Genomic DNA, 20,105 nt, shown 5'->3' with positions numbered 1-20,105 from the left:
ACTGGTGCTGTTTCTGGTTGGGACGGATATCATTCTTACAAAAGGTAGGTACTTCAGTAAATTCAGGGTCAGAGCGATCAATGGAACTAGGTTCGATCACCTCGATGGGTCGGAGAGGAAAATCTCACAATATTTCTCCCAAATTGGCCTCGGATTTTTATCTGTTATTTTGCATGTACCTATGCTGACACTCCAGTGCAGTGCAGAGGGAGTGCTTCAATATCAGAGGTGTCGTCTTTCAGCCCCATCTACAGAAAATATCCCATGGCACTACCTTGAAGAGGAACACATGAGTTCTCCCCGGTGTGATGGGCCAATATTAATCGCTGAATCAACTTAACCAAAACAGATTATCTGTTCATTATCATATTGCTGTTTGTGGGATCTTGCTGTGCACAAATTCGCTGCCGCGTTTCCGACATTACAACAGTGACTATATTTCAAAAGTACTTTATTGGTTGCAAAGCTCCATGAGATGTCCGGTGGTCGTGAAAGGTTCTATATAAATCCTAGACATTCCTTTTTTATTATCGATTTGTCTTGCAGCTGAAAGCAGTTTTCCTTTATATGTAATGAATACAAATACCAATATATGCATTAAAATGCAGGCAGTAATTTAACTTTGGCCAATGGTGTAAAATGCATGGTATCCAATTTTCGCCCTTCATAGTCCCGCCCACTTTACCATTCCATTGGCTTCAATGAAAAGGAAATTGAGTGTGGTCTATAATCGATGAATAACATCATATCATCATTTTTACACCAACATATTGCTGAATGTCAAGATGTTCAATTCCTCATTAATGGTCAGCATGTGTTTTCTTTATTAGATTTAACGAGCAAGCTAAATGTGAAGCATGTTGATCGTATTTCCGTTCTTTAAAACGCTTTCTGCACTATACAGCCATTATAAGAGTAAGGTGATCAACTAAGCAGCTTAAAATCCATTCAGTGCGAAGAATGTGACACTGGGGATTTCGTCACAGAATGTTATGACATGCTCGGCACGAGAGAGGGAGCTGTAGGAAGGAAATGTGTGGGCTAAGCCACGTAGCATTGTCACTTGAGGTAACAATGGTGGAGATTGGGAAACGTCCGTGCTTTCACAAATAATATTTGAGAATTGTCCTTATACATTTCCAAGTAAAAATGGTTTAGCCTAGTATTTCGGCTCACATGTATTTGACAACAAATATATGTTTCATTGGATAAATCTTAACTATGACTGTTACTGCATCTTTGTTCGAGTTTTATTTTATATCAAATGTATTACAGCAGATTTTGTAAATACAACCAATAAATACACAGGAGTTAAATAAAACAATAATGGGGAGCCCTGGAGATTTACAAATTTACAGTTGCAGGATGATGTCTTGTTTTAAACTTATTCGAACACTTTCAAATCACTGTTCCTTAAAATTTCCTCCAGAAAGTCTGACGCTGCTGATGCATTAGCTGATTCCAAACTGAAGGTTTCCTCTCAAAGTTTGCCCAGGCTAGAAGCAAGTCATTAAGCTTGAATATTTACAATCGACATTTTGCTTAGTTCCAATGCTGAATATAAATACAACAGGCTTTATTGGAGTTTTTGTAATTTCAGGACACAGGTTGACTGCCTCAGGTTTTTTTATGCTAATGATTTACTTGTTTTAGGCAAATATCAGCTAAATAGCATCAAAGCTCACTTTATTGTGAGAAGGTGGAGCAAGTATTAGCCTCTCAAACTCGCGTGAGTAAACAATGACGTTTCCTCTCTCAGTTTCCAAGACAGAGTGCTCAAGGTGGGAGACATGAGAGTTACTTCTGATAGTAATTGCGAGCACTCCTGTCTCTGCTGTAAAACCATTAAACCTGGGCATCATTTATTTACAAATGCAAAATCTATTTTATTTCAACCACCGGAAAATAATATAATTATACATATTATAACGGATGCGATAATCAAACTTAGGTGTGAAAAAGAGTCCAGTCTCGGGAGTTCGTGGACAACGTTAAGCATGAAGTCAGCTTGGAACAGAGGAACCATTATTCTCCATGCCACGTGAGCTTTGAGCGCGTGCACACTATTTCTGCTGCAGAACCTATGTTCAGCTTGGATGGATATAATGTAGTTAATTCTCTGAAGTCATTACCTATTTAAGTGGCTTAATAATTGCAACCAGGGACGATTAATCATATTCTTCAATGCATCTCTGAATTCCCACTGGTATACTGATAAATAAATCTGTTTCTGCAGGAACTCAAAGATAAAATCTTCTTATACAGTTTCTTCAATGATGGTGAGTGGATCAGATTAATCCCTCTTAATATTGAGCATCTGTAACTTGCACACTTGTGTAATATAGGAGAATTATCCTCCATAAACGTATAAAACTTCAAGAGGTGGACAGAAGTAAAAGGATAGATTTTTTTCGGTTATCTATCTCTGAATCACTATGAATCTCACCATTGTTGTTTCCTCGGAGACTCTTCCTCATTTGTTGGGTCAGGCAGATTTGTTTTAATTTAAGGGGTTCAGGGAGGGTGTTTGTGTTAATGTTAAGGGTTTGAGGAATGTTTGTGTTAATTTTAAGAACATAAGAACAGAACATAAGAAGTACGAGCAGGAGTAGGCCATTTGGCCTCCCGAGCCTGCTCCGCCATTCAATAAGATCATCATGACTGATGTGATCCTGGCCTCAACTACACTTCCCCCACCCACTACCCATAACGCTTGACACCCTTATCTTTAAAAAATCTGTCTATCTCCACCTTCAATACATTCAATCAGCCAGCCTGCACAGCTCTCTGAGGTAGAGAATTCCAAAGATTCACGACCCTCTGAGAGAAGAAATTCCTCCTCATTTCCGTTTTAAATGCACCACCCCTTTTTCTGAAACTATGGTCCCTAGTTCTACATTACCCCACGATGGGAACCATCCTCTCTGCATCTACCCTGTCAAGCCTCCTCAGAATCTTATATTTTTAATAAGAGTCTTCCAAACTCAAACCCAAGCTGCTCAACCTTTCTTCATATGACAACCCCTTCATCTCAGAAATCAACTCAGTGAACATTCTCTGAACAGCCTCCAATGCAACGATAGCCTTCTTAAAATAAGGATTTCAGGTGCGGTCTTACCAAAGCCCTGTACAGTTGTAGCTTGACTTCTCTGCTTTTATAATCGATTCTCCTGGCAATAAAAGCCAACATTCCATTTCCCTTCCTAATTACTAGCTGTACCTGCATGCTAACCTTTTGTGTTGCATGTACCTGGACCCACAGATCCTTCTGTACCACTGCATTTTCTAATCTCTCCCCATTTAATAATCATTTGCTTTTTCTATTTTTCCTACCAAAGTGGATAACCTCACATTTTACCACATTGTACTCCATCTGCCAATTTTTTGCCCACTCACTTGGGCTATCTATATCCCTTTGTAGATTTTGTGTGTCCTCTTCACAACTTGCTTCCCACCTATCTTTTTATCATCAGCAATTTCGGCTATATTGCACTCGGTTCCTTCATCCAAGTCATTAATATAAATTGTAAATAGTTGAGGCCCCAGCACTGATCCGTGTGGCAGCCCACTAGTTACAGTTTACCAACCTGAAAATTGCCCATTTATCCCGACTCTCTGCTTTCTGTTAGTTAGCCAATCCTCTTTCAATGCTAATCTATTACGCCCAACCCCATGAACTCTTATCTTGTGCAGTAACATTTTATGTGGCACCTTATCCATGTACTAGTTTCTCTTTATCCACCCTGCTCATTACATTCTGAAAGAACTCGAGCAAATTTGTCAAACCTGATTTCCCTTTCATAAAACCACGCTGACTCTGCTTGACTGCATTATGATATTCTAAATGTCCTGCTGCTACTTACTTAATGATGGACTCCAGCATTTTTCCATTGGCAGATGTTAGGTGAACTGGTCTATAATTTGATGCTTTCTGTCCCCCTCGTTTCTTGACTAATGGCATTACTTTTGTGATTTTCCAGTCCTCTGGTACCTCTCCATAATCCTGGGAATTTTGGTAGATTACAACCAATGCATTCACTATCTCTGCAGCCACCTGTTTTAAGACCCTAAGATGCAGGTCATCAGGTCCAGGGGAATTGAACACCTTTAGTCCCATTAGTTAGTCTAGTACTTTTTCACGAGTGATATTGATTGTTTCAAGCCCCCTACCCCCACCCCTACTCCCCAATAGCCCCTTGATTATCAATTATAGGGATGCTTTTAGTGTCTTCACTAAGCCCAATACAAAATACGTTTTCAAAGTCTCCACCATTCCTCTAATTCCCATTATTATTTCCTCAGTCTCATCCTCTAATGCACCCACGTTAATGTTAGCTGCTCACTTCCTTTTTATATACCTGTAGAAGCTCTAACGGTCTGTTTTTATATGTCTTGCTAGTTTACTCTCATAAGCTATCTTTTCTCTCTCTATCATTTTTTTACTCGTCCTTTGCTGGTTTCAAAAAATTCCCAATCCTCTGGCCTTCCACTGTTCTTTGCTATATTGTATGCCTTTGTTTTCAATTTGGTAGCATCCTTTACTTCCTTCGTTAGCCACAGATGGTTCATCCTTCCCTTAGAATCTTGATTTTCACTGGAATATATCTTTGCTGAGAGTTAGGAAATATATTCTAAAATGTTTGCGACTGTTTTTCTATATTCTGACCCTTTAATATATTTTCCCAGTCCACTTTAACCAGTTCTGACTTCATACCTTTTTAATTAACTTTATTTAAGTTCAAGACATTAGTTTGAGAACTAGCTTTCGCACCATCAAACTGAATTATAAATTCTACCATGTTATGCTTATACTTCCCAAGAGGATCCTTCGTTACGAGATCATTAATTAATCCAGACTCATTACACAATCCCAGATCTAAAATAATCTGCTGCCTGGTTGATTCCACAACGTTTTGTTCCAAGAAACCGTCCCGTATACACTCTTTGAACTCTTCCTTCAGCCTACCTTTGCCAATTTTATTTGTCCCATCAATCTGAAGATTAAAATTGCCCGTGATTATTGCCATACCTTTCTTAGACGCCTCTATTATTTTTGATTTATAATCTGTCCGACAGTGTGTCTAAGATTTCGGTGCCTGCAGACCATTCCTGCCAGTGACTTCCTACTCTTATTATTTCTTATCTTCACACAAACTGATTCTACATCTTGATCTTCTGAGCCAAAATCATTTCTCACAACTGATCTCATCCCTTATTAACAGAGTTATTCCACCTCCTTTTCCTTTATGCCTATCCTTACGAAATGGAAAATGCCCCTGAATTTTCAGTACGCATCCTTGGTTACCTTGCAAACATGTCACTGTAATCGCAATCAGATCAAACCCATTTATTTCTACTTGTGCCTTCAACTGATCTATTTTGTTATGAATGCTGCGTGGGTTTAGATATAGAGCTTTTAATTTTGTCTTGTGTGTATACGCTCTGTCCCTTCCTGCCACACTCTGGTTATAATGACCCCTATTGTTACCTGCCACTTTTGCTTCTCCTTTCTCTTCTTACATTTCCGCTCATCGGATCCCCTCCCACCACCCTCCCCCTCCCACCCCCCAGCCCCCCGCCGACTATTTAGTTTAAAGCCCTATCTACAGCCCATTTATTCGATTCGCAAGGACTCTGGCCCCAGCCTGGTTCAAGTGAAGACCATCCCAACGGAACAGCTCCCTCGGCCCAGTATAGGCGCCAGTGGCCTATGAATTGATACCCATGTCTCCCACAGCAATCTTTGAGCCATGCGTTCATCTCCCTGATCTTAATTACCCTTTGCAAATCTGCTCGTGGCTTAGGTAGTAATCCAGCGATTATTTGTACTTCTGCTTTTTAATTTAGCCCCTAACTCTTCATATTCCTTCACCAGAACCTCTTTCTTTGTCATTTCTATGTCATTGATACCTACGTTGAGTACGACAAATACATCTTTCCCCTCTCACTCCAAGTTCCTCCCCAGCCCAGAGGAGATGTCCTTAACCCTTGCACCAGAAAAGCAACACAGCCTTCGGGACTCACGCTCTTGGCTGCAGAGAACAGTGTCTATCCCCCTAATGATACGTTTCCCTACCACATTTGGTAGATTACACCAATGCACCTACTATCTCTGCAGTCACTTCTTTTAAGGCCCTCGGATGCAAGCCATCAAGTCCAGCAGAGATGTGTGCCTTTAGTTCATTATTTTACCGAGCAATTCTTCTTTCGTGATAGTATAGCCCCTATAGCCCCTTGAGTATCCTCTACAGCAACTTAATTATCCAATATAGCCCCTTGATTATCCACTATAGCCCCTTGATTATCCATTTAAGGGGTATGACTGCTTCCTGGAGCACGGCGTCCAGGAAACTCTCACCCTCCCTGCTGTATCGAAGTGTTTGAAGCTGCTCATCAACCCGCAGCTGAAGTTCCTCACGAACTTCACGAAGACTTGTGGAGTTTAATGTATGCGGTTATTAAATCAGAGAAATTTGCTCTGATGGTTTCCATAGAGGACAGTGGGCAGACTGTTTGCATAATCTGGGCACCATGAATACAGGAAACAGGATAAAGGGTGGAACATGCCCAGAAAGGATCCTTCCCACTTGTCTGAGCATTTACAGATAAAGTATCGCTGCATAAGGAAATTAAATTACAGCGCAATTTTAACACAACAATTTAAACAAATATCTACTTTTTACAACATGAGGCAACTATTCTTAAAATCTTTGTTTAGTGCTGCTGTTTGCTTGTTCTATTAATGTTTCATAAATCTGAGTTAGAATTAAACTGAAAACAATGTCCTGTGGTGTGTTTCTCTGCCATTTTTCATAGACAAAGAGGATACCACTGATTTAGAAGATGGAAATAACATCTTTAAACCTTTCCCTTCATTCTTTTGATGATGATAATATATTTTTCCCCTTTTGTAAACTGCTGGGTAAAAAGTGGAAATAATTTCCCTGGCGTATCTCATCATAACACTTCAGTATTTTGAACTTTTACAATAATCATTCCCCAACCAGTTGCCTTAACTCCTCGTTGAAAAGTACAGGAATATCGGTGGATAAAATCTGAAATGCAGAATAGTCCATCTCCAATAACATTACTCATGGGGATCAAATTTCAGAGGGTTGGTCCGCAAAACAGGTGGTTGCACATCGGTCACCTGATATCCAGTTCCTTGGGAATGTCACACACCGGGCTACAAAAGTGACAAATTTCAACCCCAGATAGATAAATCTATTGGTTAACATTCGGACTAGTTTGTTACTGCTAAATGAGTGGTGTCGCATAATGGGCCTCCTCATACTTTCTGGACAACTTCATTTCCATTGAAGTCTATGGAACTGAATATCGGTTGCGGTGTATAAATAGTGGCACGTAGGACACAATCCTCTTGACATGAAGCAAAAGAAGAATTTTTACCCGCCAGTTTGTTCTTTGGATGTAGCCTGGTTAGAGCCGAGGGATTAATTGGTCAGGGGATGCAGACATCATTGAATCCCGATTGTAAAGACCTACGTTGTGTACATCTTTCTATATTTCTGATAAGTTTTGATATCTACATTTGTATGGAAACTCTCTGTGCAAACTTGTCATGTTGTAATTAAATCTTTCCTCATCTCCCATTTTATCCTTTGGAGTGCAGGTCCACAAATCCCTGAAGGTAGCAGGCCAGGTAGATAACTTGGCTAAGAAGGCAGAGGGAATTTTTGCCCTTTGTAGTTGAGGCATGGAATAAAAGAACAATGACGTTATGCTTGAACTGTATAGAACACTGGTTAGGCCGCAGCTGCAGATTGTGTGCAGTTCTGGTCGCCTCATTATAGGAAAGATGTCATTGCACTGGAAAGGGTGCAGCAGGGATTTACAAGAATGTTGCCTGGACTGGAAAATTTTGCCTATGAGGAAAGATTGGAGATGCTGAGTCTGTTTTCTTTGGAACAGAGGAGGCTGAGGGGAGACCTGATTGAGATGTATACAGTTATGAGGGGCTTGGATAGAGTGGATTGGAAGGACCTGTTTCCCTTGGCAGAGGAGTCAACAAGCAGAGAGCATAACTTTAAAGTAATTGGGGGGAGGTTTAGATGGGATTTGAGGGGAAATTTTTTGATGTGGGTCTGGAACTCACTGCCTGAAAGGGTGGTAGAGGCAGAAACCCTCAAAGCATTTAAAAAGTACTCGGATGTGCACTTGAAGTGCAGTAACCTACAGGGCTATGGACCAAAAGCTGGAAAGTGACATGAGGCTGTATAGTTCTTGGTCGGCCGGCTGGGACACAGTGGGCCAAAATGGCTTCTTTCTGTGCTGTAAATTTCTATGATTCTATGATAACCCTTTGAATGAAGTCATTTCTACTGCTCTCAGTCACAAATAGCCGCCTCCTTATTCTGAGACTGTGACCCTTAGTTCTAGATTCCCCAGTAAAGGGAAGCTTCCCTCCAGCATTTACTGCATCAATCCACTTAAGACTTTTGTACATTTCAATTAGATCATCTCTCATTCTTCTAAACTCTAGGGAATATAGACTTAGTCTACTCAATTTCACAATTTCAGGCTGTTGCTCGTAACACAGGTCCCCCAACTTTAGCAGCAGGCCACAGATGCGTATTAGCAGCAGTAGGTATGGTATCATAGTGGTTACATTAATGGAGTAGTAATCCAGAGGTCTGAAAGTGATTATCCTGAGAACGCAAGTTCAAGTCGCACTATGGTAGTTTGTGAGTTTAATCTTAATTTATTATATTAAAAAAACCGCTGGAGTTAAAATGCTGGTAACATTAAAACTGACCGAAAGCAGCGTTGACCTATTGGAACAATAGCTTCTCTCCTTACCAGGTCTGCTCTATATGTACAGCAATCTGATTGGTAATTTTCTCCCTCCTGTGCTTATCCAGTTTCCCCTTTAACCCATCTATGCTCTCTGATTCAATTGTTTCTGGTGGTGGCGCACTCAACTTTCTTAGTAACCTTTACATTATTAAGTTTCTCCTGCATTCCCTATTGGATTTTTAATGACTACCTTATATTTATGAGCTAGCGTTTTGGATCAGCCCCAACCAAACCACAAGTGGACACAGTATCTCTACGCTTTCACAATCAAAACCTTTCATTATCTTGAAGACCTCTATCAGGGAGACAACAAGGGAGCAAGTGCTTTAAACAGGGAAATGTCTCCGAGCGAGATTATCTTTCTTGCCCTCGAATGAAAGTTGAAATTACCTTCCTGATTAATTGACTTCAACAATGTTTTTACATTGATTTCGTTTCAAAATAATTGTATACAATTATTAGATGTACACAGGGGAAACTACGATTCAACAGATTGTAAATTAACCAGCCAGCCAGGGGGAGATACATGGTTTGGATCGACCGCCTGTTTACATTGCACCCAATTTTACTTCCTGTGGGACGTAAAGAGGCGGGCAATTCGATATTATCAGTTCCCTGCTGGCCGTTTGAATTTAAATTTAATGGAGTTTATTTTTAACCAATTTTGACAGGGAGCAGGTGCTCAGATGGTGCAATCATTCCATTGGAACTTATTAATTATTTTACCATTCTCACTATGATGTAATAATGTGAGAATAACAAGCTACAATTGCTGACATGCAGGCTTTTCATGATGTAAGTGCTAAGTTAGCATTGGCGTTAGTGTAAATCGGGCAGCATGGAATTGACTTCCCATTATGAGTGCCAGCGTTTATCTTTATCGGCTTCAATATACTGGGCGGTTACTTTGTTATCCTCCATTTTCACTGTTGCCCAAAGTGGTGAAATAATCTTGGGCAGTAGTGGAAAACAGATAATAGCCAATTGGCTGCAATTTTTTCACTCTTTCCCCTTTTCTGTTCATGGACATCAATGCAAACGAAAGTCAGCGGGTATAAAAGATTCGGTTTCAGTCCGAAATGAAAAGTAACTTAACTGGCCATATCTTAAGTTTATTTAAAGCTCCGTTTCATTTAATGCTTACATCTTGAAATGACCACAGCATTTGTTCGAAAGGGAAGCCAGGGCAATGTGGATATTGACTTTGTTTTATCGTGTTCGTGACGATTGCCTGAAAGACATCTGAAAACACAAATATTTGACCTGCCTCCTTGGTCAAGACAGGAAGTAAGTCCTTTTCAGCAGTTACTTCCTGTGAACAGAATATCAGGCCTTCAGACAAGGACAGCCTCTGACAATCTTGTCTAAATTGCTAATTGGGAATTGCAGACCGTGAAGAGCTGGTCCAATTATGTAAAATAAAGTTACTGGACGTGGATTGAGAACTGGTTGTCAGACAGGAAGCAAAGAGTAGGAGTAAACGGGTACTTTTCAGAATGGCAGGCAGTGACTAGTGGGGTGCCGCAAGGCTCTGTGCTGGGGCCCCAGCTGTTTACATTGTACATTAATGATTTAGACGAGGGGATTAAATGCAGTATCTCCAAATTTGCGGATGACACTAAGTTGGGTGGCAGTGTGAGCTGCGAGGAGGATGCTATTAGGCTGCAGAGTGACTTGGATAGGTTAGGTGAGTGGGCAAATGCATGGCAGATGAAGTATAATGTGGATAAATGTGAGGTTATCCACTTTGGTGGTAAAAACAGAGAGACAGACTATTATCTGAATGGTAACAGATTAGGAAAAGGGAAGGTGCAACGAGACCTGGGTGTCATGGTACATCAGTCATTGAAGGTTAGCATGCAGGTACAGCAGGCGGTTAAGAAAGCAAATGGCATGTTGGCCTTCATAGCGAGGGGATTTGAATACAGGGGCAGGGAGGTGTTGCTACAGTTGTACAGGGCCTTGGTGAGGCCACACCTGGAGTATTGTGTACAGTTTTGGTCTCCTAACTTGAGGAAGGACATTCTTGCTATTGAGGGAGTGCAGCGAAGGTTCACCAGACTGATTCCCGGGATGGCGGGACTGACCTATCAAGAAAGACTGGATCAACTGGGCTTGTATTCACTGGAGTTCAGAAGAATGAGAGGGGACCTCATAGAAACGTTTAAAATTCTGACGGGTTTAGACAGGTTAGATGCAGGAAGAATGTTCCCAATGTTGGGAAGTCCAGAACCAGGGGTCACAGTCTGAGGATAAGGGGTAAGCCATTTAGGACCGCGATGAGGAGAAACTTCTTCACCCAGAGAGTGGTGAACCTGTGGAATTCTCTACCACAGAAAGTAGTTGAGGCCAATTCACTAAATATATTCAAAAGGGAGTTAGATGAAGTCCTTACTACTCGGGGGATCAAGGGTTATGGTGAGAAAGCAGGAAGGGGGTACTGAAGTTTCATGTTCAGCCATGAACTCATTGAATGGCGGTGCAGGCTAGAAGGACTGAATGGCCTGCTCCTGCACCTATTTTCTATGTTTCTATGTTTCTATACCCATATGGGCAGCACTTTTCTGGTTGGAAACCATGTAAACCCTATTTGTTCCATTTGTGTTGATTTCACTGCTCAATGATCTGAACAACAGATACATTGTACTGGCCAATAGCATCAGGAGGATTCTGTGGGAAAACAAGAAGTGTGAGAATCATAGTGATTTAGAGCTGGAGAAAATCTATCATTTTATTTCTGTCCATGTCTTGTAATTTTATACTTTTATGGAGGATAATTTTCCTATATTACAGAAGTATGCAATTTACAGACGCTCAATATTAAAAGAAAGATGATTCTTATCCTCTCACCAGCATGGACAAGCTGGATATTAAGATTAGAACTTTGAGTTCCTGCACGTACAGGCTTATTTATCAATGTCCCAGTGGGAATTAGAGATGCATTGAAGAATATGATTAATAGGCTCCTGTTGCAATTATTAAGTCAATTAAATAGGTAATGACTTCAGAGAATTAAATAAATGATATCTATCCAAGCTGACATAGGTTCAGCAGTAGAAATTGTGTACATGTGCTCAAAGCTCAGGTTGTACGGAAAATAATGTTTCCTATGTTCCAGTCTTACTTCATGCCCAACGTTGTGCAGGAACTACCTAGACTGGACAGCTTTTTATACTAAAATTTGATTATCCCGTACTTAATTGGGCACCCTATATGTATAATTTTATCCTTTTGTGATGCTTGACAAAAAATATTGCTTTTGTAAACAAATGATGTCCAGGTTTAGTGTTTCTACAGCAGAGACAGGAGTGCTATCAGTTATATTTGGAAGTAACTCTCATGCCTCCCGCCTCAAGCACTCTGTTTTGGAAGCTGAGACAGGGAACTGAATTGATTAATATCGCGCCTTTTAGAGGCTAATACGTGCGCCACCTTCACTCAGTACTGTCAGCTTTGATGCTATTCAGCTGATATCTTCCGAAAAAAAGTAAATCATTCGCATAAAATTACGTGAGGCAGTCAACAGGAGTCCTGAAATTACAAAAACTCCAAGGAAGTATGTTGTCTTTTATATTCTGCATTGCAACTAAGACAACGTTGATTAGTAAATAAGAACATAAGAACATAAGAAATAGGAGCAGGAGTCGGCCATTTGGCCTCTCGAGCCTGCGCTGACATTCAATAAGATCATGGCTGATCTGATCTTGGCCTCAACTCAAATTCCCTGCCCGTTCCCCATAATACTTGAATCCCTTATCATTCAAAAATCTGTCTGTGTCCTCCTTAACTATATTCAATAACCCAGCCTCCACAGCTCTCTGGGGTAGAGAAGTCCAAAGATTCACGACTCTCAGAGAAGAAATTTCTCCTCATTTCCATTTTAAATGGGCGATCCCTTATTCTGAAACTATGCCCCCAGTTCTAGATTCCTCCACGAGGTGAAACATCCTCTCTGCATCTACCCTGTCAAGCCCCCTCAGAATCGTCAACGTTTCAAAAAATTCACCTCTCATTCTTCTAAATTCCAATGGGTATCGGCCCAACCTGCTCAACATTTCTTCATAAGGCAACCCCTTCATCTCAGGAATCAACCTCATGATCTTTCTCCGATCTGCCTCCAATGTATGTATATCCTTTCTTAAATAAGGAGAACAAAACTGTACGCAGTACTCCAGATATAATTTCACCAATGCCCTGTACAGTTGTAGAGGGACTTCCATACTTAGTATTCCATCCCCCTTGCAATAAAGGCCAACAGTCCATTTGCCTTCCTAATTACTTGCTGTACCTGCATGCTAACATTTTAGGTTTCATGGACAAGGACTCCCAGATCCCTCTGTACCTCAGCATTTTGTAATCTTTCCCCATTTTAGTAATAATTTGCTTTTCTCATTTTCATACCAAAGTGGATAAGCTCATATTTTCCTACATTATACTCCATCTGCCAATTGTTCACCCACACACTTAGCCTATTTATATCCATTTTTTGCATCCTCCTAACAACTTGCTTTCACCTATCTTTGTATCATCGGCAAATTTGGCTACAGTACACTCAGACCCTTCATCCAAGTCATTAATATAGAATGTTAATAGTTGAGTCCCCAGCACTGATCGCTGTGGCACCTCATGAGTTACAGTTTGCCAAATGGAAAATGACCCATTTCTCCCAATTCTCTGTTTTCTGTTAGTTAGCCAATCCTCTATCCATGCTAATGTATTACCCACAACCCCGTGAGCTCTTACCTGTACAGTAATCTTTTATGTGTCACCTTATTCAAATTCCTTCTGGAATTCCAAATCTATTAGTTTTCCTTTATCCACCCTGCTCATTGCACCCTCAAAGACCTCCAGAAAATTTTTCAAACATGAGTTCCCTTTCATAAAATCATGCTAATTCTGCTTGACTGTATTATGATTTTCTCATTGTCCAACTACTACTTCCTTAGTAATGGATTCAAGTATTTTCCCAACTGCAGATTTAAGGCTACCTGTTCTATAATCTCCTGCTTTCTGTCTCACTCCTTTCTTAAATAGGGGCGTTATGTTGTGATTTTCCAATCAGTTTGGACATCTCCATATTCCAGGGATTGTTGCTAGATTACAACCAATGCATCCACTATCTCTGCAGCCAATTCTTTTAAGACCCTATGATGCAGGCCATCAGGTCCAGTGAACTTGTCCACCTCTAGTCCCATTAGTTTGCCTGGTACTTTTCTCTAGTGAAAGTGATTGTTTTAAGTTCCCCCCTCTCAGTAGCCCCTTGCTTATCAATTTGTTATTTTCGTGTCTCCTACCGTGAAGACCGAAACAAAATATGTGTTCAAAGTCTGCCATTTAACTGTTTCCCCATTATTATTTCCCCAGTCTCATCCTCTAAGGGACCAAAGTTTATTTTTGAAACTCTCTTCATTTGTTTATACAAGTAGAAACTCTTACTGTCTGTTTTTATATTTCTTGCTAATTTACTCTCATAAACTATCCTCTCTCTATTATTTGTTTAGTTGCCCTTGCTGGTTTCTAATAATTTCCCAATCCTGTGGCAATGCATTATTCTTGTCAAATATTGTATGCCTTTGTTTTCAATTGAAACCAGCGTTAATTCCTTAGTTAGTTAAGGATGGTTTATCTTTCTTTCTCGCTGGAATATATATTTGCTGAGAGTTTTGAAATAACTTCTTAAATGTTTGCCACTGCTCTTCTACCATCTTAACGCTTTAATCTATTTTCCCAGTCCACTTTATCCACCTCTGCCTTCATACCATTGTAATTGCCTTTATTTAAGTTTTGTACACTTGTTTGAGACTCAGCTTTCTCACCCTCAAAACGATAATAGAATTCTACCATGGTATGATCACTCGTCCCAAGAGGATCATTTAATTTGATATCATTAATTAATCCAGACTCATTAACATTACCAGATCTAAAATAGTCTGCTCCCTGGTTGGGTTCTCAACGTATTGCGATAAGAAACCATCCCGAATACACTCGATGAAATCTTCCTCAAGGCTACATTTGCCAATTTGATTTACCTAATCATTATGAAGATTAAAATCACCCATGATTATTGCCATATCTTTCTTAGAAGCACCGATTATTTCTTGATTTATACTCTATGATACAGCTTAGATACTGTTAGGGGGCCTATCGATTCATCTCACCAATGACTTCTTTCCTTTATTATTTCTTATCTCCACCCAAACTGATTCTACATCTTGATCTTCTGAGCCAAAATCATTTCTCACGACTGCATTGATCTAATCCATTATTTACAGAGCTACCTCACCTCCTTTTCCTTTCTGCCCATTCTTCCAAATGGAGAAATACACCTAAATATTCAGTACCCAGCACTGGTCACGTTGCAACTACGTCTCTGCAATGGCTACAATATGTCTCAAGACAGCAACAACTTGCCTTTAAAGTAGATAGAACATCCAAGTCACTTGACAGACGCTTAAAGTAAAATAACAACCAGGACCTCCGAAGAAGATATTCAGGGGATAGTCTAAACGCTTCATCGATGTGGTGGGTTGTAAGGAGGGTTTTAAAGGAGGAGGGTGAAGTAGAGAGAATGAGGGGATTGAAGGAGGCCATTACAGAGCATGGGCTGTAGGTGGCCGGAGCCATTGGAAAGTAAAATCGGGGTGCAAATCGGGCGGCCTATCCGATTTCTGCCACGGCTGGTAAGGTAAAATCAGGGCTACCGCTGGGCTGTAATGAGACAATCAAAAACAATTCAGTTACCTCCATATTACACGGGAGCTTTAATTATTATTCGTTGTGGTTATGGATTAAATACTGGAATATAATTCACGACATTAGCAAATTAGCACTGAAACCAACAAGTCAGCTGCTGTATATTTTACAACTTAATAATATTATCTAAACTCAAGTTATCCAGTTGCTTAATAGAATAAGGTCTCAAAGGAAGTGGCTCTGGTTCTGCTGGGGTGGATATCACCTCTTATAAAGGATAGGTACTTCAGGAAATGCAGTGTCAGTGTGACCAACGGAACTGGTTTTGATCACCAGGATGGGGCGGAGAGGATTGTACAAGATTATTTCTACCAAGTTGGCCCGTGTTTTTTTTTCACGTGTCCCAGGAGATCATATTGTTTGGGATGGGTGGAGAATCTATTTTTGTGAGACACAATGATGTGTGAAAGTTTAAATGGACCCAATGGTCTTTACCTATCCAGTATTGTTCGTTTGTTCATATTATCTGAAGGAAATTAGAAGTGACCCAGCATTGTTCGTTTGTTCATATTAGCTGAAGGAAAGTTGAAGTGACAGCACTGTCCCCACCTTCCAATATTTCTCAATGCAACAAGAAAGTTTGGATTCTTATCTTCAGTTACCAGAGACACTGATGAGACCAAGATATAGAAGATGGTTGAATTTCCAAAGCAAGGTAATATTTGGGAAGTTTGGACTGCACTGCTGTTGAAGATGAACCCCTGTAACAAGAGCTCGCAGTAAGGTTTCGGTTGGCCATTGAGGCATGTATAATATCCCTTGGTCTAACCTACCTTTCACAGTGCCTATATATACCAGTGTTGCTCATTCTTGCCCATGGTATTGATAATCCAGAGAGTGGCCAACACCTCACTAAAGAGAACATTGGGCATGTCAGCCCTCTGCTTGTTGAAGCCTACAAACAATTATCTAGAGGCGCTCAATAAATGAAGACAAGGCACAAAATGTACATGCTAAAATCGTGAAATCACACGGCACCAGCCTTAATAAATTCGAAATCATAAAAAGGGACTTGGTCCACTGCAATTAGGTCAGTTACCTTTTGCTACTCTTCCGCATAAGTCTCTAATTCCGCAGCTATCAGTGAAGGCTGTCGTGTCTGGGGGAGATGTGCGCCCAAAGGTAACAAAAGAGGATTAGTTAAACTAAAACATGCAGATTTACGGAACAGCATCTGCAAAGACAACACTAAATGGGCGAGGTGAAATTCAACTTTGACGGGAACTCAAAATCAACGGCAGTGAATCGGCCGTCAGTTATTCACGTCACCCGGTTTTCCTTTCCATTGATGTGAATCAAAAAACAATGTCAAGCGTGTGTAGAATTTGGCGGGAATTCCTTTGCCCCCATTTTGGGCCCAACCACATGAATTTATGAACTAATGTAGCAGCTTTCGCCAGACTACAGTGAGGCCTGGAGGCGAAATCATCCAGAAACATAGCGAGAGTTACCACATGTATGTTGCTGACACCCAGCTGTAACTGACTACCATTTCTCTCGACCCACCCACCTTCTCTAAATTGTCAGAATGCATGTCCAGCATGCAGTTCTGGATGAGCAGGAATATTTTGCAAGACCGAAGCCATTGTTTTCTGTCCCCGTCGCAAACTCCGTTCCCGAGCCACTGACTCCATCCCTCTCCCCAACTTCTGTCCGAGGCTGAACCAGACTGTTCACAACCTTGGTGTCTACTTGACTACAGAAATTAGCTTTCAACCACATATCTGCAGCATAACTAACATCACCTATTTCCACCTCTGCAACTTCACCCGTCTCCTCCCTCGTCTGAGTTCATCCACTCCTGAAACCCTCATCCATGCTCGAGACTTGACTATTCCTACACACTCCTGGCTGGCCTCCCACATTCTACCCTACATAAACTTCAGCTCACCCAGAACTTTGCTTCCCATATGCTAACGTGCAATAAGTCCTGATCACCCATCACCCATGTGCGTGTGGACCTATATCGGCTCGAGGTCTATCAATGCCTAGATTTTAAATTTCTCATCAAGGTTTTCCAATCCATCTATGGTCTCGCACCTCCCTATCTCTAACTTCAGCCAGTGCTACCAACCTCTAAGATCTCTGCGCTCCCCCAATTCTGGCCTTTAGTGTTTCCCCTGATTTTAATTGCTCCATCTTTGGCAGCCATGCCTTCAGCTGCCAAGACCCTCAGCTCTGGCATCCCCTCTCTGCCTCTCTTCCTCTCTCTACTCCTTTTTAACGCTCCTTAAAACATGCCTCTTTGACCAAGCTTTGGTCAACTTTCCTAAAATCTCCTTATGTCGCTCGGTGCCAAATTTACTTTGCTTACACTCCTATGAAGTACCTGCCTTTGCGATATTTATCACTGCAAGTTGTAGTTACTGTTGCAGTTGCCTGGATGGGTTCACCTGTAATAACGCTAGCATATCTATACCATGCAACAGATCTGTTCCATTTATGAGTGACATTGGACTCAATAGCCACCAGCAGCGCCCTGTTGCTGCAGTACAGACAATCTATTGCAACAATGTAACAATGTTATTATGATAGCAGCTTCGTCCCATTCAAGCTCAGCCTCCAATTGTTTTAAAGTAAAAGGGGAGTGGTCAGGTGAGGGCAAATTTAGAAGTCTAAACATAGAAACATAGAAAATAGGTGCAGGAGTAGGCCATTCAGCCCTTCGAGCCTGCACCACCATTCAATAAGATCATGGCTGATCGTTCCCTCAGGAGCCCTTTCCTGCTTTCTTTCCATACACCTTGATCCCTTTATCCGTAAGGGCTATATCTAACTGCCTCTTGAATATATCCAATGAACTGGCATTAACAACTCTCTGCGGCAGGGAATTCCACAGGTTTACAACTCTCTGAGTAAAGACGTTTCTCCTCATCGCAGTATTAAATGGCCTACCCCTTATACTAAGACTGTGTCCCCTGGTTCTGGACTTCCCCAACATCGGGAACATTCTTCCTGCCTCTAACCTCTCCAGTCCCGTCAGAATGTTATATGCTTCCATGAGATAACCTCATCCTTCTAAACTCCAGTGTATAAAGGCCCAGTTGATCCAGTCTCTCCTCATATGTCAGTCCAGCCATCCCTGGAAGCAAACTGGTGAACCTTCGTTGCACTCCCTCAATAGCAAGAACGCCCTTCCTCAGATAAGGAGACCAAAACTGAACACAATATTCCAGGTGAGGCCTCACCAAGACCCTGTACATCTGCAGTAAGACTTTCCTGCTCCTATACTCAAATCCCCTAGCTATGAAGGCCAACATGCCATTTGTCTTCTTCACCGCCTGCTGTACCTGCATGCCAACTTTCAATGACTGATGAACCATGACACCCAGGTCTCGTTGCACCTCTCCTTTTCCTAATCTGCCACCATTCAGATAATATTCTGTCTTTGTGTTTTTGCCACCAAAGTGGATAACCTCACATTTATCCACATTATATTGCATCTGCCATGCATTTGCCCACTCACCCAACCTGTCCAAGTCATCCTGCAGCCTTTTAGCGTCCTCTCCACAGCTCACACCGCCACCCAGTTTGGTGTCATCTGCAAACTTGGAGATATTACACTCAATTCCTTAATCCAAATCATTAATGTATATTGTAAAGAGCTGGGGTCCCAGCACTGAGCCCTGCGGTACTCCACTAGTCACTGCCTCCCATTCTGAAATGGACCCGTTTATCCCGACTCTCTGCTTCCTGTCAGCCAACCAATTTTCTATCCACACCAGTACATTACTTCCAATGCCATGTGCTTTGATTTTGCATACCAATCTCTTATGTGGGACCTTGTCAAAGGACTTTTGAAAGTCCAAATACATCACATCCACTGGTTCTCCCTTGACCACTCTACTAGTTACATCCTCAAAAAATTCCAGAAGATTTGTCAAGCATGGTTTCCCTTTCATATATCCATGCTGACTTGGACCAATCCTGTCACTACTTTCCAAATGCGCTGCTATTTCATCCTTAGTAATTGATTCCAACATTTTCCCCACCACTGATGTCCGGCTAACAAATCTATAATTACCTGTTTTCTCTCCCTCCTTTTTTAAAAAGTGGTGTTACATTAGCTACCCTCCAGTCCATAGGAACTGATCCAGAGTCGATTGACTGTTGGAAAATGATCACCAATGCATCCACTATATCTAGTGTCACTTCCTTAAGTCCTCTGGGATGCACATAATCCGGCCCAGGGATTTATCGGCCTTCAATCCCATCAATTTCCCCAACACAATTTCCCGCCTAATAAGGATATCCCAAAGAGAAAGGTCAAGGCATACAGCAGTGTAGCGATTTGGGTAAGATAAGTATACTGTTATCGGAAGAGACAGTGAGTTTAACTATAATAGTGCATCAGCTATTAAGGTGGAAATGGGGAATAATGGAAACAAAAAAAATTGAAGGGCTAGAAATTCATTACAGCCCAGTAATGGGTTGTATCAATGTTTAAGAATTAACGCCAGGTGCTAATTCTTTGGATTGCACACAAAATTAATTCTCTCTGCTCCAAATAAATAATTGGAGCAATAATTCAAATC

This window comes from Pristiophorus japonicus, chromosome 19, assembly GCF_044704955.1.
Source record: "Pristiophorus japonicus isolate sPriJap1 chromosome 19, sPriJap1.hap1, whole genome shotgun sequence".
Lineage (NCBI taxonomy): Eukaryota > Metazoa > Chordata > Chondrichthyes > Pristiophoridae > Pristiophorus > Pristiophorus japonicus.
The sequence above is the reverse complement of the archived record's forward strand: the minus strand, read 5'-3'. Positions refer to the sequence as shown.